We start from the raw sequence: 19,249 nt of genomic DNA, 5'->3' as shown, positions 1-19,249 counted from the left end.
TTTAAGAGATTTTTTCTTTATAGTGTATGCTGCAGACTGTTGGGATCCTGAGCCATCTTTGGATCAACTTATCCTTGGCACTGAAAACCTACTGAGGAAGTAAAGACTAATTTACTGTACTGAGAAGCAAGATAAAATTAGCTTTCAATGTGCCTTTCCCTCGGTTTTGTTTCATGACTTGGATGCTTCCTTAGCAAAACAAAAGGTCATTTGTTGTCCAACAAGCAAAAAAAACATACTTCACATTTCAGATGTGCAAAGGTGCTACTGAACAACATTATAAGCTAGATATGAAATTTAGCATGGCTTCCACTGAAATTTATATCATATCTCTCTCTAATGCAGTATACAACAGCTTTCTGTGGTTCTATTATGCAGCAAAGCAAATTAATACTTTGCGTGAAGGCTGAGGTCAAAATAGTTGATGGGTTATGTGCAGAAGCTATTCTGTTATGCTGTCGTATAGAAGTGGAAACCTGAATACATTTATTTTCAAATTTCAAATTGGACATTTTTGAAAAGATTAGTTTTTAGGATCAGCATTATTAATATTTTGTACATTACAGGAGAACTTGAACTGCACAGAAAGCAGATAACCTTTTCCAGTAGCATATGCTGACTATGTTAGATATTTATCTTCAGATAAAGAATTGGGTCATATTATTTATCTGCAACATAGTAATTCTAATTACCTTGAAAGAAAATTAAGATTATGTCCAAGTTTATATTACCTAATCTTTGCTACTTATCAGTATTTTGTTTGTTTGTCTTAGAGGTGGCAAATTTAAACAAAATTTCAGATAAATATCTTCAAAACAGAGTTGAGCTAAAACCAAGATAGCTATTTCTATATCACAGAGCAGAACTCCTGAGTGTTTTTGGAAACATCAGTGATAATCAAGGAATTTTCAGATGAACTTTAAAACACTGTAAGCAAAATCTTGCATTCCCTAGGACTTCATGAGTCAGTTTTGATTTCTGTATCTATTTCTGCCTGTGGGGCAGCCACAGCTTCTCTGGGCAACCTGTGCCAGTGTTTTGCCTCATGTTCTCTTACTTCCTAGTTTGCTAGAAATGGTTCTTTTAAGAAGTTTCTAGGTTTAACTTTGTGGCCTTGTAATGATAACCCACAGCATTATGTTGTCAAAATCATGTTTGGCAAAAGGTGCCAAGTTGTCAAGAAGATTGTTTGGCATAATGGAAATAGGACACTTTTTTTCCTCAGGGTTATATTTTCCATATTTATGGCATTTATGTACTTGTAATGAAATGACACCACGATGAAATCACCATGTTTCTAAACATCAAATAAGTATTTGAATTCCCTTGTCTATGTACAAAGTAATATTTTCCCCCCGAAGTCCCTTTTCCTATTAAAAGAGTGGGAAAATAGCACCATCTTTTATCCCCTGCAACTGGGAATAATTACTGAGCAGAAATCTGGGCATATTGCCCTGGGTTTATAGCCAAAGTCCTTTGTGTATTACCCTGAGCCACACGTTAGCACAAAGGACTACACAACCATAAATCTTTATAGTTGTTCCAAATTGATATTGCATATATATGTCAATTAAGGTCACACTTATCTGGCTGCTGATATGATTTGAAATCTTTTCTTCCTCCATTTCAGAATTCAAAGAAATAATGCAATAGTCTTGCAGTAGATCCGCTGGGTAGAAAGGCTTCACTATTTCAGTTGCAAACAAATTAAATACTGATGCATTGTCGTATTAAAAAACTTTGCTGCACCTGCAAAAAGGACATTCTTCTCCTAAGGTTCCTCCAGTTGACCGTTTGTCCAAAAATGAGTAAAGATGTTTACAAAGGCAGTTGTATGTTACTTCCAAAGGCATCAGTGCTCAATCTCCATGTTGTTCTCACAGTGCATGCGTTTTATTAGTTGCTTACTTACAGATACAAAAGCTAGCTTGCATTTGTCAGTCCTAAGAAGTATGCATTTCCTATATTTAATTAAACTTGATTTTGAGAAAAGACACAGTATTTGCATTTCAAGTCCTATCATACTACTTAATCCATTTTTCTGGTGCTAGATTTGTGTTTAATTCAGGATTTGAATTATGCTCAAACTCATTGTTCCAAGTAATAGGGTTTATTAGGTTGTATATACGCAGTACTGCACGTAATGAAAATGTGAGAAGCAGAAAGCTAAACTGCAAAGCTAAGAGTGGAGGAAAAAAAAGCCTAGCAATTTTGGGTGACTCCATTTTGGAAGGCCAATGTTGTTTCCAAGGCCTCATTTTCAAAAAGCATTGCTGAAGTTTCCCACAGTGCCGAGAAGATCTGTCATAATTTCTTACTAATCAGACTAAGTCTGAAAAACACACTCTGTACATTTACAGGACTGGTGTCAAACTCCTCAACTAACTGAAAAGAAAATGAAAATCTTCCTTTCGCAGAAATGTTGTGGCTTTCTTTTCATATTTCCTACACTAAGATAAGACAAACTGTCCCAGAACTTATATTCATTACCTTCAGGAAACACCTCTCACATTAAGACAACTCTAATAAACCTTATGAGACTGCCTTCTGAACTGCTTACATGTATGAGAGATTTTTGCCATTTGCTGTTAAAAATAGGTTTCATAAAGTAGGAAAAGCAACCAAAAAATCTTTAAAAATTATCTAGAAATTCTTTCTTTTAGTGACTAATGAGACTAAAAAAAATGAAATAATTGAGTTTTTAAGGCATTCTCAAACAAGAGGATGTATTTTTAAGAACAAATTAAATAGCTATTCAATAAAAATTAACTTATTTCTAGGTATGTGGTTTAAGATTGAAGAGAATTTCCAGCTACCTGTCTTATGCGTCACTAAAATGTAAGTAAAACCAACTTAATTACACATAAGTCTTCATGCATTAGAAAACATTTATTAGCTAGAGCAGGAAATGTGCAGAACTATTCCTTAGAAATAAATGTTCACTAATAATTTCTTATTCTATCCCCCCCAATGCCACAGTGGCTTTACTAAATCCCAGAATTACCAGTAGTAATAAAATTGTTTTCTTGCTCCCCCCTTCCCATCCTTCCCATGATTATCGAGTAGATTTAAAACACTGGTTAGACTGAAATATCTTATTATTACTTTGCATTAAGAATATTTACCCTTGAAAATCATTCATATGAAATAATTCAGCTACAAAAAATCACTTAAAAATAACCTTCCTGACTTGTACTCCGAACTCATATCCACAATTCTTGTTGAAATAACTTTCCAATAGATTCCGCCAGTAAACCATACTGAAATGCCATATGATCACCTGTGTCATTGCATGATGCTATCCCAAGAAACGGGGCTTTCTCAAAGTGAGCTTAGTGGATCTCTGCTCTGGGATTTATACAATGCAATAAAAAATGACAAAAAACACAAATGCAAATCTATTTTAAAATATAATATTAGCATTGTCAACATGAAAGACTTTATTTACTGCACAGAAAAGAAAATATCCAGAATAGTGTAATTTGTTTCGGGGAATGCACAAAAAAGTTTCAACAACTAACACACAGTGTTTCTTTGCAAAATAGCGCTTTGCATGGTGCTGAAGCTGAAATGGTTTTTGCCCACTGGTATCTGTGTTCTTGTAAAAGAAGGTCATTAGCCTCTATTGTGACTGCTTCTTTTGGATTACCTGTGTGTCTTTACACAAGTCAAACAATAAATAAAGGTAGTCTGTTAATATAGATTAGAGGTTAAACTGTTATTTATTGTCACATTTTATGGAGGGATTCTGTAGAGACTGTTATTGACCTTCTCTGCCTACAAAATAAGAGTCATGTGTTTATCCCAGGCAATCCATTTGCAATGAAAAAGAAATTATAGTCTTCCTGAAGGCATGCATGCAGAAACTGACGTACAGTGATAAATCCTGATGAGGAACAGTTGCCGAGTTAAAGTGCGTCACAAATTCACATCATCTTGTGTTGCTAAGCATATTAGATGAGGAAGTAGTTGAGAAACAATGTATTTCTTACTGCAATTTTTGAGGTCTTCTTTTAAACATCAGATGGGATTTGGATAGAGTTGAGCATTGAGAATGAGAAAAGTATATAGCACATTTTCATTCCTTTGAGTTTACATAGTAGACAGAGCTATAGAAGGAAACAAAAAAAATTAACATTCTCTTTCATGTGTTCCTTTAAGTAGAAATAGCTGAAGACAAATCAATGTAACAACCACCCGCTTACTGTGCCTTAATCACATTAACATCATGCCCTTACAATGGTTTGTGACAGTACTTCTGCAGCATACCCTAAATCAGAACACAACTCAGAAATAGGTCTGCAAGGGTTGCTATAACCTTGAAACCATGAAAGTACTTCCTGACTGCGTATAGTATGGAAGCTTCTTGTTAGAATGAAAAGAAACTCCTTATCTGAACATCCTAAATTGTGAGGATGTCAGAAATCCAGACTAATCCTCCCAATAATGCTAAAAATGAAGAGGATAGAAGAAAAAGAAGATCTCATAAAAATGTAGTTTTCTCTTGTATAAAGCAGCCACAGTATTCTACTTCCTCACCCAATCTGTCTTTCAGACCCAGACCTGACCAAATTCTGACCATTTAAAAAGCTGTAAAAAGCGCTTTGTTCTGTAGTCATTCCTTACTGCTTAGTTGTCGCTTCATCTGTGACCACACCACAGTATTACAGACAGAAGTGAATGAACCATAATGCCTCTTTGAAGAAGAAATCTTGTCCATCCAAGACATGGCCTTCTTTTCTAGCCTTACATGTCAAAGCGTGTGAAAAAATACTCAGAAGAGACAGCAAAGAAGTCTTACAGACAGCTGGATGACTACTGGTAGTATAGCTCTACATCACAGCAAAAGCAGAGTAGGGAAGGGAGTGCTTTACAGCCAAGTATGAGGTAGAAGTGCTGGCAAAGAAACTGTCTAACATTGCCTCTGCATTGTGTCTTTGCAAAGGATTACATGACTGCATCGTTCCCTTGTTGTCCAGAACTAAACAGTCTGCAGGACACTGGTTGGCTACTCAGAATAACAGAGGTAAGAGGACAGTCGTTTTACTTATTTTATCTTCTTTGTTTCAAAAGCAAAATGCTCAGAAACATTCAAATATTTTAAACGCTTGAAGAAGTAAGATCATGGTTCATTTCCCAACTGATGTCTGGGCAAGTACCTCTGAAGCCTGCTGTGTTTAACTCCTAGAGAAACACTCTGATTAGTTTAACATACTCATTTATTCTTCAGAGTAAGCCTCAAATTCATTAAATGAGACACTTAGAGAAGTAAGTCCTTATCAGATGCTTTCTTACACATATCTTTACAAAAATTACATGAAAAACAGCCAGGAAACATCATAAGGATATGAAGAAATTGTACCATAAAAATATGACAACTATATTTTCCAGAAATTTCTAAAGATCTCAGGAGGGTCTTTATCTGGAAAAAAATATTGCTGTAAAGGAAAGTAGGCTAGATCTGACTGTACTAGTCACAACCCTGGAGATAATATAAGGTAAGAAAAATGCGAGAGAAGATTTCAGCTCCTCAACAGCAATTTAGTGGTATGCTCCTGCTAACAACCTTGTTCTACTTAAAAGTTCATGGAGTTTGATTCTGTTGCCCTCCTCTGTCATTTTAATGACCAAAGGTTTTCTTTTTCTCCTATTAGTCTTGAAAAGACCAAAATCTCCAAAGGAGTTCTTTTCATGGTAGCACACTGGTTCAGATTTGTGCTTACTCTTGTTTTTAGACTCCCCAAAGCAGGATTTGCTGAATATCTCATAATTTTGGTTTTTTTTTGAACGTACAAAGTATTTATTACTTCCTTCCATGTCACACTGACATTTTGAATCCTGTCTCCAAACACCTTTCAATGTCCCCTACAAATTTCTTGACAGTTCATCCTTTTTATAGTTCATCCATTATATACACACACCTCTGTTTCTCTCTGGAGTATCCAAGCATTTGTGAATAAGTAAATTCCATCTCATGTTTGAAAAGTGTATCTTAATTTAATGAAACTGCAAGTCCTATACCTGACAGGATGTTGACTAATGAATAAAATAAGCAGAAATACTTGAATGAAAGTGATTACCTTCATCTATAAGTGACAAAAGGGTCAACATTTTTGTGAGCTGTATGTGGTTTTATGTCTCATGTTAAATGGAGGAGTTGTACAATAACATTTTTTTTAGTCTAAAAACGTGGTAATGGACGTTTAGTGAAACAGTGCCTCTTGCTGGGAGTTTTGTGTTAGTGTTCCTGATTATATTGGCTTTGAAAGCTCACGTGGAGATCAGTTTCTCATTTTAATGACTTCATTCCTGGAGAATGAATATTAAACAAATTACTGCTAACAATAAGCAGCACTTTGCTTGTGTCAGTGAATTATTTTGGTAATAGCTGTAGAAAGGGATAAGATTGGGAATGAAAAGAAGGAATGTTTCCAGTGACATTTTGACATCCCCCATTTGTAAGTATGTGTTAGATCTGTCAACGTGCACATCTGTAAAACTGATTCTCAAATGGCAGTGTGGGCTTCTGCCTTGACTGTGCCACAGGAATTCAGATTGCTTGTCTCACCTGCTCCCAAACAAGACCATTTTATGCCTGCCAACTTGGGATTCAAGAGCTACAGTGAGTTGTTCTCAGCTTGCAAATCATGAACAATAAAGACACTGTCCTACAAATGTTTTCTTGAAATAATTAATCCTATTGGTGATGCATAAGCTGGCACAGAATCCAGTTTACATACTGCTTTTGCAGGGAACAAAAAAACAGGAAAAATTTGTGTTAATGAACAAAGACAGCTGACATGATTCTAAATTTAAGCAAGGAGCGATTTGTGGAGTGAGGAAGTATGCTCTCTCTATATTACATGTCAGATAGTAGCTTTAAAGGAGGTTTCATTTTGTCTTTGGTAGCTTGGATGCATTGATGTAAAGAGGTTTAAAAAGTATAATTAATTAACTTCTGCTGTCACAAAAGACAATACCTACCTCTCTCTTACTTTCTTTATTGAGGGCACAGAGGGAATAATCACTACTGTGAGCATGCTTTGAAAAATGCGGAATACTGGAATAAATGGATGGCCTTTCTTACATAGGAACATCATGCCTGAAAAATCTCAAATTTTTCCCTGAAAACCCTGAAAAAATTTAAATCCATACATCAGATTCATCCCTTTTCTTTCCTGTGTGAGAGTCACAGTAAATCAGACTGCCATACTTACTGTTTCTGGCCCAAAATCTCATTGCTTGCATAACTATCCACATCGCAGTATGAGAGTGAATAGTTTCAGACCCAGTCAGATTAACATCTAAACAGCTCAGACTAAAGTGCTTCCAGTTACTGGTCACACCACCAAGGCTTAGACAAATGAATAGGAACAGTACAACTGCTAATTGTTAATACATCATATGTTCTGTCACACGTATTCCTGAGTAATGTGCATCGTATTTTATGTACATCCACATATATCATGAAAACTCCGTATTTTTCGAATCCCGCCAGATCATTTGAAATACAACATTAGGACGTACTTGTTCTGCTGTCCATATTATATCCATATCATAGTTAAATGGGTTTTTTCCCTCAAATACATTTTATTGTTCAGATAATATATAGCTCAGCCTTTCTTTGTCCTCAAATAGAGAGTCACATTTTACTGTCAGGTTACCGCTATTACTGCAGTTATTCAGACTGATTCCTTCTGAAACCAATTAAAAGGGTTGTTACTAGGTATGTTAACCAGGTTATCATTCACATCATGACCTGTTTGCACTATCCAATGTGTTTAGCCATCTAACACATGTACAGAACTGGAGTATGGGTCCTGCTCTGGGTCCAGGCCTCCACTTTGAGATAGCAACTAGTGTCCATAACTTTTCAAGTCAAGACATTTTGTGGCTTCTTTGAGCATTTCCTAATTCAACCACTGGATTTTTTGCCTCTCTCTCACTTGTGCAAGAACAAAATAGGTTTGTTAAAAGTACAGCTGGCCTTGGGTCGTTCTTAAAAGCATTGGTTATCCTGCGAGAAAAGATGATGTTAATTATCTCACTGCTGTGTGGTGTTTGCTTGACAGTTGGTGCTGTGAGATACTGTACACCTCAGCATTGAACACACTGTTGGTTAACAAGCCATGGGGTGTTCAGTAGGGAGCATGAAAAGTTAGGCAAGCCCTTACATCACCTCCTCCTCAAGAAAAGGGGTTTTGTGTGAATCTGCCCTGTGCACTCTCTCACCTTCCTGAGATAGAAGTGGACAAAAGTTAGCAGCTGGAGATCTCTGTTAAGTCATATTCAGTCACTATATGTAGTCTATGTATGATTCCATTTAGAAAATAAAAATAGAAACACACACCCTGGAATAAGGAGTCTTGCCTTCTGGAGAGAGGAAAGTTGCTGAGCAGGAAATGAAAGTCGCAATGTCACAATGAAGGACTGTCACAACAAATAAAGGAAATGGATGTCACAATCTTGATTTCTTAAGTTTGTGGAAAAAAAAAATCTGGTCTAATTGGGACAAAATTCAAAACAAACAAAAAAATGACTTGACAAATCAAGCCCAAAAAAAACCAACAAAAAATGTAAAAGTTTGTATTTGAGTCTGCACTTTTTAACAGAATAAGTAGGAGGAACATTTATAAGAAAATTCTTGATCTGCTGTCCTGATTACCTGACAAGAGAGGTGGCTGACTCTTTTACAGTGTTTGTAACTTCCTATAATTATTTTCAATCTACTGTGATATTTTAAAAACAAACCTGCTGTCAGTAAACGTGCTTTTGTTTTATGTACTACTAAATACACCATTATACATAGCCTGCCTACCAGCAACTGGATGTGAGGAAGGGTAGCACAGCATTCCTCTGAAGTGTATTTCAGGAAAGCTTTGCAGTTGCAGGACGTAGAGCGTGCAGAATGTAGAGCATGTAGAATGGAATACATTGCATAATACACTCATAAAAGAATTCCTTGGGTAACTTAAAATGAGACTAGACACAAAAAACATTAAAATGTATAAAAAGGCGTGATGGCACTGTTAGGGAGCTGGAAAATCTAATCTAAGGAACAGTAACCTCTGCTGTTCTGTAACAATAACCTGCAGATTCATTACGGTCATGATCAAGGAGCTTGACCAGCAGTGAACAATTTATTAGGCAGCTGCTCATTTTTTAAATAATCTCCACTGCAAGAGTGTAAATTCACAAGAAAGTACCTTTGTGCAATACTAATTCAAATGAAAATTATAGGAGGGATTATGTGAATGAAATATTGGGATAAATTTGCTCAGAAAAAGTAAATACTTATGCAGGTAAAGAAGTTTTCCATTTCATAGCTTGGTTATTTATTGTAATTGTCAGCAACAAAAAAACTTCAATATTATGCATAAATCAACAATTAATGTCAGAATATTCTCACCATTTCTGGATTACTTAATTCCAGCGTATCTCATTTAACTTTAGAAGGAAATTAATAGTGATTTATATGTCCCAGAGATGTCAAAAGAGATATTAAGTAGTATTAGGCGTAAAGAAATAATCCTGCTTTATTTTCATTCCTTCTGCAGACTGTACAGAATAATAATGTGAATGGATTAGGAAACTGGTGTAATACCTGTCATGTAGTGTTATGTGTGAATATCTATGAACTCTCGGAAGTTAAACTAACTATTTTATATTAACTTCCTCAAGTGCTTGAGGAAGAAAGGAACAAAAATAAGCTACCGTTAAATTGGCTTGTAAAGATCCACTTTCAATAGGTCATTTTTATTTTCTTGGTGCATACAGAGCCTAATCTAGTGCTTTGTAACCATGTTGTTTCTGGCTGAAGACACAGTTCTTTGTTGCAAGGATCTTTCTGCGTCTTCATTGAGGGCCAAGCAGAAAAGGGGGATAGCTTTGGACATGCCACTTCAGTCTTTGCAGCCGCATCAGAGTGCAAGGATCTGCAAATGTTTGGGGGTACACAACTCCAGTGGCACACCCACTCTTTAGTGATATGCTCTCTGCAAGGCTGAATGACTAACCCTATCTAAGCACGTAGCTGAGAGACGTTGCTGCTACTGTTGATGGTTGTAATTGAGTAAGCTGCTTTCAGGAAGCAAGTCTTGTCTGGATGTAAGATACGTATAGTAAACAGAGCACCCTTTTATTTGAATATTAGATCACTCTTCCTGAAGGTATACTTCTGATGTGAAGGCACAAAGCCTCACAACGCAACTTTATGGAAGTTCAGGAAATGGACTTGTCTCCTGCTGAGGGGTAACTGAAGCATCTGCCTGGTCTGGAATAGGATATTTTGATTGCAAGCATTCAGATAACATGCAATTCTGGAGAGGACCTAGACATTCTGAATTTTGGAGTATATGTGATGAGGGTAGAAGGTACAGAGTTAATTAGTTCTGGATTTGTTGAAACCCAAGGAAAAGCTTTTATTGATCCTTTTATTGATGTCAGCTGTGTGGTGACTCCAGTAGACTCTAGGAGAAAGTATTTTTCTGTGACTTTACTGGAGTCACCACACAGCTGACATAGTTACAGAAAGCAAAGAGGCGGTTGGTATAGCTTAACATGCCCTACCTTGTGCCTGATGATGACTGTAATCTGCTTCTTAACCTCCTAGAATGATACATGGGTCCATCACGTGCAGGGAAAGAAAGCAGTGAGGGCTCTGTAAGGAAGCCTGGATTCATAGGACACATATATTGTCAGCTGTTAACTCTCAACAGCCTTATTCCACATTCCACTTTGTTAAATTTATATATCTTGTTATTTCGTGTTCATATAATTTGCAAATGTTAGGACTGACTTCCTTTATTTAGAGCTAAAGCCAGCTCCTGCATTATCTGTGGGAATTGGAAGCACCTACTTTTTCTTTGTGCTGTGATGCTATTCAGGTGTGTGCCTGTAGCATGCATCAATCTGGTAACCAAATTACATAGATCCTTTTTATGATTTATATAACTTCCAAACTTCTTGAGAAATGAACATAATAAAAAAGGATTGTGAAACATATCTGTGGTTGAATGTCAGTGCTAATATATCAGAATGCACAGAAATGGGTATTACGTATAACTGTAGACATTTTGCTGCATTTAAATGGGCCTGATTTGTCATAAAATAATGTCTCTGTGGTTCTAAAGAAATCTAGTAATGTCATAAGAAATTTTACCCATTTAGAGTTTACAGGAGAAATTATTGACTCTCAGAGTAGTTCCTGAAAGTCTTTCAAATTTTCATTTTTGTCTTTTTGAGGGGTTTTTGTGTTCTTTTTTCTTTTCCTTATACAGTTTGATGGTATGTTTTAAATTATTTTTATTAGAGAAAAAATCAAAGTAATGATATTCATGTAAAATTAACATGAACAGGACAGACCCTGAAAAGAAGCATAATTTTAGCATTAATTTTTATTGAATTTCTTAGCTATAAACAAAGTGTGGTGAAGCAATCAGGAGAAGGACCTCACTTCCCACTTTTGGACATATGATTAATGATATTACAGGGAGATAAGTAATTGTTCACTTTACATTTTAGATTGTGTAGGAACCATAAGAGAAGCCTTAACTTTGACATGTAGAAGCATTTGTTAAACACTGTCTGCCTGTTCTTGTTCATCAGTGGAGTCTGAAATGCTGGGGGGATGATGTTATCATAACTTAATTGGCCCACGAGCCAGACAGACTTCTGAGACGTTCATGAGTCCATTTATCCTTTGCAGGGAGTTAAAGCCTGATTAGGCTTTTAAAGATCTCTTGTCTCTTATCTCAACTGTTTTTTATGTTGACAGCCCTGTAAAACTAAACAATTGTACGGCATACTTCATTGCTCATGATACATCCAGCAGACAAAACTTTTTCATCTGTGCTCCCACCTAGACCCACCAGGCCTTGTATGTTCTGTGCGAAGGGCGTTCAGCTGGCACCTGCAGCTCGGTAACGTCAGTCGCACAGCAGCAGAGTCTCTCTCTTGCTCAGTGATCGTGGGTGCCATGCAAGAGACAGACCGAGGCCACTGCTGTTATTGCTTTTCCACACTCCTTCCTCTGCTAGGTGATGTGACACGCAGGCATAACCCCCAAAGTGTGTGATTCAGCTTACAGAGTTTCAGATGCTGGGTCAGAAAAATATTGAGAGTTTTGTCTACTGCATTTGTACAGGTATGTTGCGTTTCCTTCTCGACTTGTCACATATCCAGTTTCTCTCTCTCTCACTGAAAGTATTTTTAACATAAATACTGACTTTTATTTCTGTTATTAAGTTCTATTTTAACGCTCTGTTTTGCATATTTCTTTTCCAGCCAACATTCACATTCGTATGTCCTAACTCATTTAACACAATGTGACCATTGTCATGCTGTGAGAAATCCGAGCCAGGACATGCAAATATGGGGACAAGAGGACTTAGTCTTTGACGTTAAGTAGTTGCCACAAAATGATCACAGCTAATAACTTGTCAACTTATGTCCTAGTTGTTTTAGAGCAGTCTTGTTCATAGTTGAAAGACTGTTAAACTCTAGTTGAAATAACTGATTTCACACATTCTCTTTTTTGATAGAAGAATCTGAACAAAATGGTAGTATTTCAGTTTACTTATTTATTTCAGAAGATAATGCAACTTTGTCCATGTCTGCATGTATAATATGGCAGCTCATCCAGGTAGACATGTGACAATTTTTGGGCAGACACAGCTAGAATATGTAAATATGAGATTTGCTACAAGATAAAGGCAAAAGCCAGAGTGAAAGATGAGCAACTTACAGTTTGTTAGAGCTGGCAGTCATCTAAACTTGATGCTGTTTCCTGAGTTCAATAAAGAAAAAAGCCTAGATGACAGATTTTTGGGGTTTTTTTTTTTGGGGGGGGGGTGAGGTTTTTTTTTGTTTGTTTTTTGTTTTTTGGGTTTTTTTTTTTGTATTTTTTTAAACACTGTAAATACAGATTAAACACAGCGAAACCAATTTGTGGTGACATGGGATCTGGAAGAGTTATTCATCAAAAGCTGACTTCAGTAAAGGGTGGCCCAGTTCTCTCAACTGCCACTGCAGTCAACAGAAAGGAAAAGGTTTCCATTTGGGTTATCTGAGTAAGTCTGAAGCGCCTACTGTGGATGGCACTGTGAAGGATAATGGCTCTGACAGTACAGAGAGAGCCTAGTGCCAGTGGCTTGTGCGTGTGTCCGTCCTTCCTCTTGTGGCATCCCTTCCCCTGAGGATTACAATATCACTGAGTGGGAAGCGAGTACAATATGCTACTCACGCAGTGGCATTAATGATCTGATATCTAATACATACTTGTCATTTTCACATTTGGACTAAATCACCAACTTTTTCAGCCAAGTGTATTGCTGCTTTCAGTTTACTTTTGCCTGATGCATTTTAATTGTGGGAAGGAGGGCCTCTAGTGGCTGCTCTTCTGTTGCTCTGTAGCTCTACCATTCCGATTTTTAGAGATAGTAATACTTAACTGAGAGTGCATTAAGTGGAATTTGCGACACAGTTGTATTTATACAGCACAAACATCATTTCAAAAATTAAGTCGTTTGTGTATTTTTATTCCAGACAGCCAATTTATGAAAAGCCTTAGTTACAGGGAAATGTCCCAGTCGAACAGTTGAGACAGGAATTGTTTCAGGATCTTTTGTTGTGCCTCCTACTGGCTATTTGATGAGTTAATAACAAAGAAGTCTTCTGATAAAACAACAAAAGCAATTAAGCCTGTAATTTCAAAATAATACTAGAATTTCCCCAAGTAGATTGTTATTCTTTTTTCTTTTTCATTCTCATTTCTATAGCTCTAATGCTTATAGGGTATTTCATGTAGTAATGTATGCAAGTTGGCAAATGAAAAATAATGTAGATAATTACAATAGCAACAGCTAATAGCAGCTGTAATATTGACATTGTGTCTCTAACCATTACAGTTTGTAGTATTACATAAATTTAAGTGAAGAAGGGATAATTTGCAGTGTAGCAAATTATAAACCTCACTTTCTGCTATTAGCATACTCTCTTATTTCTCTCTGCCGTATTTCAGGCAGCATGCTGTTATTGCTATGAGAATCTAGGAAGATAGAAGAGCAGTATTGTAAGATGTCTGTAAAAACTGAGCTATTAAGCACTGCTATCTCAATCAAATGGGCTCAGAATTTTCCAAAAGGCATTCTGGAGTCACTGGTTTCTTAGGATCTGGAGACAGTTTCACAGTTCCTTGCTTTATAAACTTACTTTCCCTGTGCAGATGAGAAAAATTTTACTGAATGGCATTTGGTGTGTGAAAGCACGTAGAGAAGTATATGTGAGTTTGTTAGAACTAGAAGCAGATACAGTTCTGTAGTTCTAGAGAGCTGCATGCTAATGAGTAAACTGGCCTCAAGTTGTGTCAGGGAAGGGTTAGATTAGATATTAGGAAAAATTTCTTTACTGAAAGAGCGGTCAGGCACTGGAACAGGCTGCCCAGGGAGGTGGTGGAGTCCCCATCGCTGGAGGTCTTTGAAAAACCTGTAGATGTGGCACTTCAAGGCATGGTTTAGTAGGAATGGTGGTGTTGAGTGGATGGTTGGATTCGATGATCTTAGAGGTCTTTTCCAACCTATGATTCTATGATTCTACGATTCTGTGATTCTATGAGTAAAGGTTCACAGTAGGTGTGAAGTCCTGTGTCACTTCAGCGGTTTTATTATGAATGGGAAAAATATGTAACAACACCAGAAATCACTTTTATTGTGAAATCCAAAAAGCAGGAGGAATTCCTGAATGCTTCTTGAAAATCTTCCACCCAGCTCCTGACGTATCTGAATTTCACTGTATAAAGCCCTGCAAGACTAGTTGTGCTTCCAGATTCCGTCGGCTCAGACTTCGCATGCCAAGCAGGACTTCTGCTTTTATGAGTAGTTCTCCCTTTCCATGATATATGGACAATGAAGAAAGCAAAAATATTTGTGAATCTCCCAAGGTTCCCTTAAGCATAACATTAATGATTAATTGCCCAAACTGTCCCACCAGAACCTAATTGATATTTACTGTTTATCTCTTCAAAAATTCACCCTAATCACCTGACTTTACTAAAAAACTGAACAGCACAAATGTTACATATGAAATAGCTGCAGGAAATATGCCTTTACTTTTACATAAAAGTTATTCATACTGACTAAGCAGTTTCAACAGACAATTCTGTATTATACATGCACTTGTCTTCAGTCATTGATTATTCGCATCTTTAGCATCCCATATAATTATCTTAAATACTACATATAAAGACTAAATACTTACAAGCTATAGTTTAAAACCAATTGCCACATAAAAGAACATTCCAGATCACCAAGTGGAGACCTTCTAGAGTATTTACACAGCATAAGCTTATGCTGTTTATTGTTTAAAAATGTTTTTCAGAATAATATTTCAGAGCAACAAGAAGCACCTTGTAGATTTAATGTTAGAATTTAAACTGCCCATGCAAACAAGGAGAAGACAAGAACATCTGAGATATTAAAACCTGGTGTGCTGTGAGCTTGAAAAATGTAGCACTGACCAGAAAAAATATTTACTGGTCAAGCAACAGAAGGAAACAGGGCTCTACATAGTGATGTGCATCTTCCACTCCGATGCCACTGTGTATTTTCTTAGTTCTTTGCTCACTGTAGGGAAGATATTAAAGCAGATGCTCAGGCAGGCATCCTCATGTATTGCCTTCTTAATCAGTTGCTCTTCAGGCTCTCCTTAAATAAAAATCAGTATCTAAAATGGAAGGCAATGGTATGTGCCTCTAAGTCTGATAATGGTATGCATACGGCAATCAGGAAACTTAAGTAGCAGATGAGCACTTGCTAAATTAAGTGCAGGATTTTACATAGTCTGAACAGATGTGTGCCTTTTTTAAATGCATGCATTTGATATTAATCAGTTTCTTACCACAACACAGACTTAATTACATTGCCGCTGTAAAATGCTGTAATAGTTTTCATTCTGTTGGCGGAACACTAGTGTTTTTAATGTTTTCTTAATCAAGTATTATTAAAACACTCTCGGAAAAGAGTATTAAGTGTTCTAATTTCTTGAAGTTTTCTGGGTGAAAACTCCTCAAGCAAAGGAAATTCACAACCCAATATACTGTGTTACAAGTAGTATTTTAACTCAAGCTTTACTCATCCTGATTCACGAGCATGTATTAAGGAAAGTCAGTTTACTTAGCAATTTTGTCAGCCTGTCACTCCTTGCCTCAACTAACTGAACTGTAAACTTCTCAAGACGAAGTCTGGCTTTTGCTTTACTGTTTTGCACCATGATCTGGTGAGGCTTTTGTTGGCCTTCAGCATTTACCAGTTGTTGTTGGTGAAAAGCCTACATGTGCTCTAAAGCTTATGAAGTACATTATTTCATCAGAAATACCTGTCCTATGTTGAGCTCGTGATTTTTTTGTGTGTGTTGGTTTGGTTTCTATTTAAATTTCCTTGCAATGTGGATGAATATTTTTTATACTCAGACAATGGTAAAAAAGCAGTTCATCTTTTGTTAGAGCTTTTTGTGTGAAAGTTTAATAACAGGCATTGAAACTTCAAACTCTCCTATTAGATCCATTAGGAAATTTTTATGAAAGCTAAAGCTTTCAAAGTAGCAACAAATGGTTATATTTGCAATAAAAGTTTATTTCCTTGTATCTCATCTCCTACATATTGCAGTGTTTGTAAATGTGTTTTCCTTAAAAGACAGACTCTATTAGTGTTTGTTAAGCCACTCACTAGAATATTGTTTGTCTTTGAAGTGAATAGATTTTTTTCTACCTCCCATTAGAACAATTTCTTTAAAATACTTCTGTAACCGGGAGATACAACACGAGATCACGGTCTCTCTCTTTTTACTTCATCTCTGATCATACAGAAAAATAAATTTGGATATCCTTTATTTTGAGATCCTCCTGTTCAGTGGTTGGATATTTAATTGTTTTATTTGTTCCTGAAATTATTTTCAAAGTAGTTCTACTGCAGAGGTGAGGAAGGCAGTTCTGTAAAGTGATCTGCACTGTTTTAGTTGCCTGCAGTGCTTGCTGATTCACATCATAATCCTAAATTCATGACCTGAAATACATTTCTAGTCTCCCTGATCTTTTTTCCTCCTTAGAGAACTGGTTTGGTAGTAATTCTGTCTTTATCTGACATTCATAAAGGTGGCTGAATGGCTTCACCTTCCCTAACCGAATGTGTTCTCAGAAAGACCTCAGGGAGACAGCTGTTTCGTGTGTTGAAGTCGCATATGCAGCCAGATCAGCCCATGATTAAATAGAGTCACAATCAGCTTCAACTGTATGCATCTTTGCGCATAAACCTGTAGGTTTATTTCAGGCAAAGCTGAACCTGCAGCTCATAAACTGACATGCTGATATGAAATCATTAGCAACACGTCTGAGAACACTCCTCACATAGAGATGTAACTTAATAATTTATTAATTTCAATTTTTCATATTGAAATAGTACCTTATAAAGAAATCCAGAAAGTATTTCAGTTCCAGGTAAACTGGATTGTAGAAATTGGTTATCTCTTACTCTCCTTTTTCTCCTTTTTCTCCTCCTTGTACAATCAACCTCCTACACTGTTAGTCATCATGCTTGTTAATATCTCAGATTCTTGAAGATTATTTTTAGAAGGGCCTTGCCTTCAAGAACCGCTCTACTTGGTTCATCCAATTAGTTCTGGCAACTCAGATTATTATACATATTTTGAATCTAATTTTTTTTGGTGGTTACAATATTCTATTTTTTCTTCTACAGTTAGTTCACAGAAGAATTTAAGTATGATGTGAGAGATTATTTATCGGATCTGGAATAAACCCCAAAAGTAGACAGTAAACTTAAATAAAATATTTGACAGGAGGTCAGTTTGGAACTGCCTCCCATGTCTCGAAATACTCCCCACTACTCGATAATTCACTGCTCTTGAGGTCAGCTATATCTTTCCCTGCTACCATACTAGGATACTACACCTCTTTTCCTAGTGATCTGTGCAGTAAAGCAGGTGCCTGTTTATCTTCCATTGTAGCTTCCCCTGCTAACCCTGTTCCCAGCAGCCATTTAAGCATTCTCTCTTACAGGTTATTGAAGAAAAGCACTTCTGCTTATATTAACACAAATGTTTTCAGGAATTTGCTAGGCTACTGTTTTACTTTTTTGCATACAGTTTACATAGACTATTATATATTCTTTTATATATAGGAGATATAGAAAACCACCTTGTTGTATATTTTCTTTGTACACACCTATGCTCTGATATTCTGCCAGCAAAATCACCAACTTCTGCAGACCACGGAGGACTTTTTCCTTAGAGGCGTACAGAAAGGGCACAGCTAACTTGTTTGCACTGGGGTCCTTGCAAGACCTTATAAACTGGAAGAATTTAGTACAGGAATTAGTGCATATGTAAAGAGTTTCCTGCTCTGCATTTCTCACTTTCAGAAACCCCCACAGTCTGAGCAGCATATCATGTTTTCTCTTTGAATCACAGTTTACTCAAACCCTAACAGAAAATGCTATTCTGAGTTGCAATTTAGCTTTGCCTGTGGTCACAAAATAATACATTTAGAATGCTTTGTTTTAAAGAAGCATTTTTTTGAAAGCACACCACTGAAAAAGACAGAGTATAGAAGAGTAAGCAAATGGCAGGTAGCTGACTTCTCTGTTTGCCTGTCCTCTATGGCACATCCAAGTAATTCCACTCTCCTCTGGGGTACTGGTAACCCTCCTCCACCGGTGCCAAACAGCAAGCTCAAAATACAGATTAACGCTGAGCAGCAGGAAGAGTGGTTGCAGTAAATTAGATAAAAGCGCTGACAGCCATTCCTTTGCTTGAAGTCCCTGGCTGTAAGTACTAAGGGGTACACACTGGGGAAGAAATGAACAGTTCCCAGCTCCAGGTCACTATTTGGCAGGTTTTGTTGATTTAAACTTGTCAGACATGTGCGCCTAAGGGCAACGATCATTGTTGTAGTCTAAATAGATAAATCAGTATAGCGAAGTGCCTTTCTTGTCTTCCTCAAATTTAGGTTCATTATTTGATCTTTACACATCATAAATTATTCTTATTCCATGTGAATTTAAATTGATGACAAAAAGGAGCTGACTGCTTATTAGTTGCTGCGACATGCAATAAGCGCTCCGCAGGCAGGGCCTCCGAGGGCGAGAGGAAATCACCATTCACCACTCCCTCATTGACACCTCAACCCTCTCGGTTTCATCTTCAACTTTTGCACCATTTGTGGTTACTTTTTACCTCCCAC

This window comes from Opisthocomus hoazin, chromosome 23 (assembly GCF_030867145.1).
Source record: "Opisthocomus hoazin isolate bOpiHoa1 chromosome 23, bOpiHoa1.hap1, whole genome shotgun sequence".
Classification (NCBI taxonomy): domain Eukaryota; kingdom Metazoa; phylum Chordata; class Aves; order Opisthocomiformes; family Opisthocomidae; genus Opisthocomus; species Opisthocomus hoazin.
Note: the sequence above shows the minus strand (reverse complement) of the source record.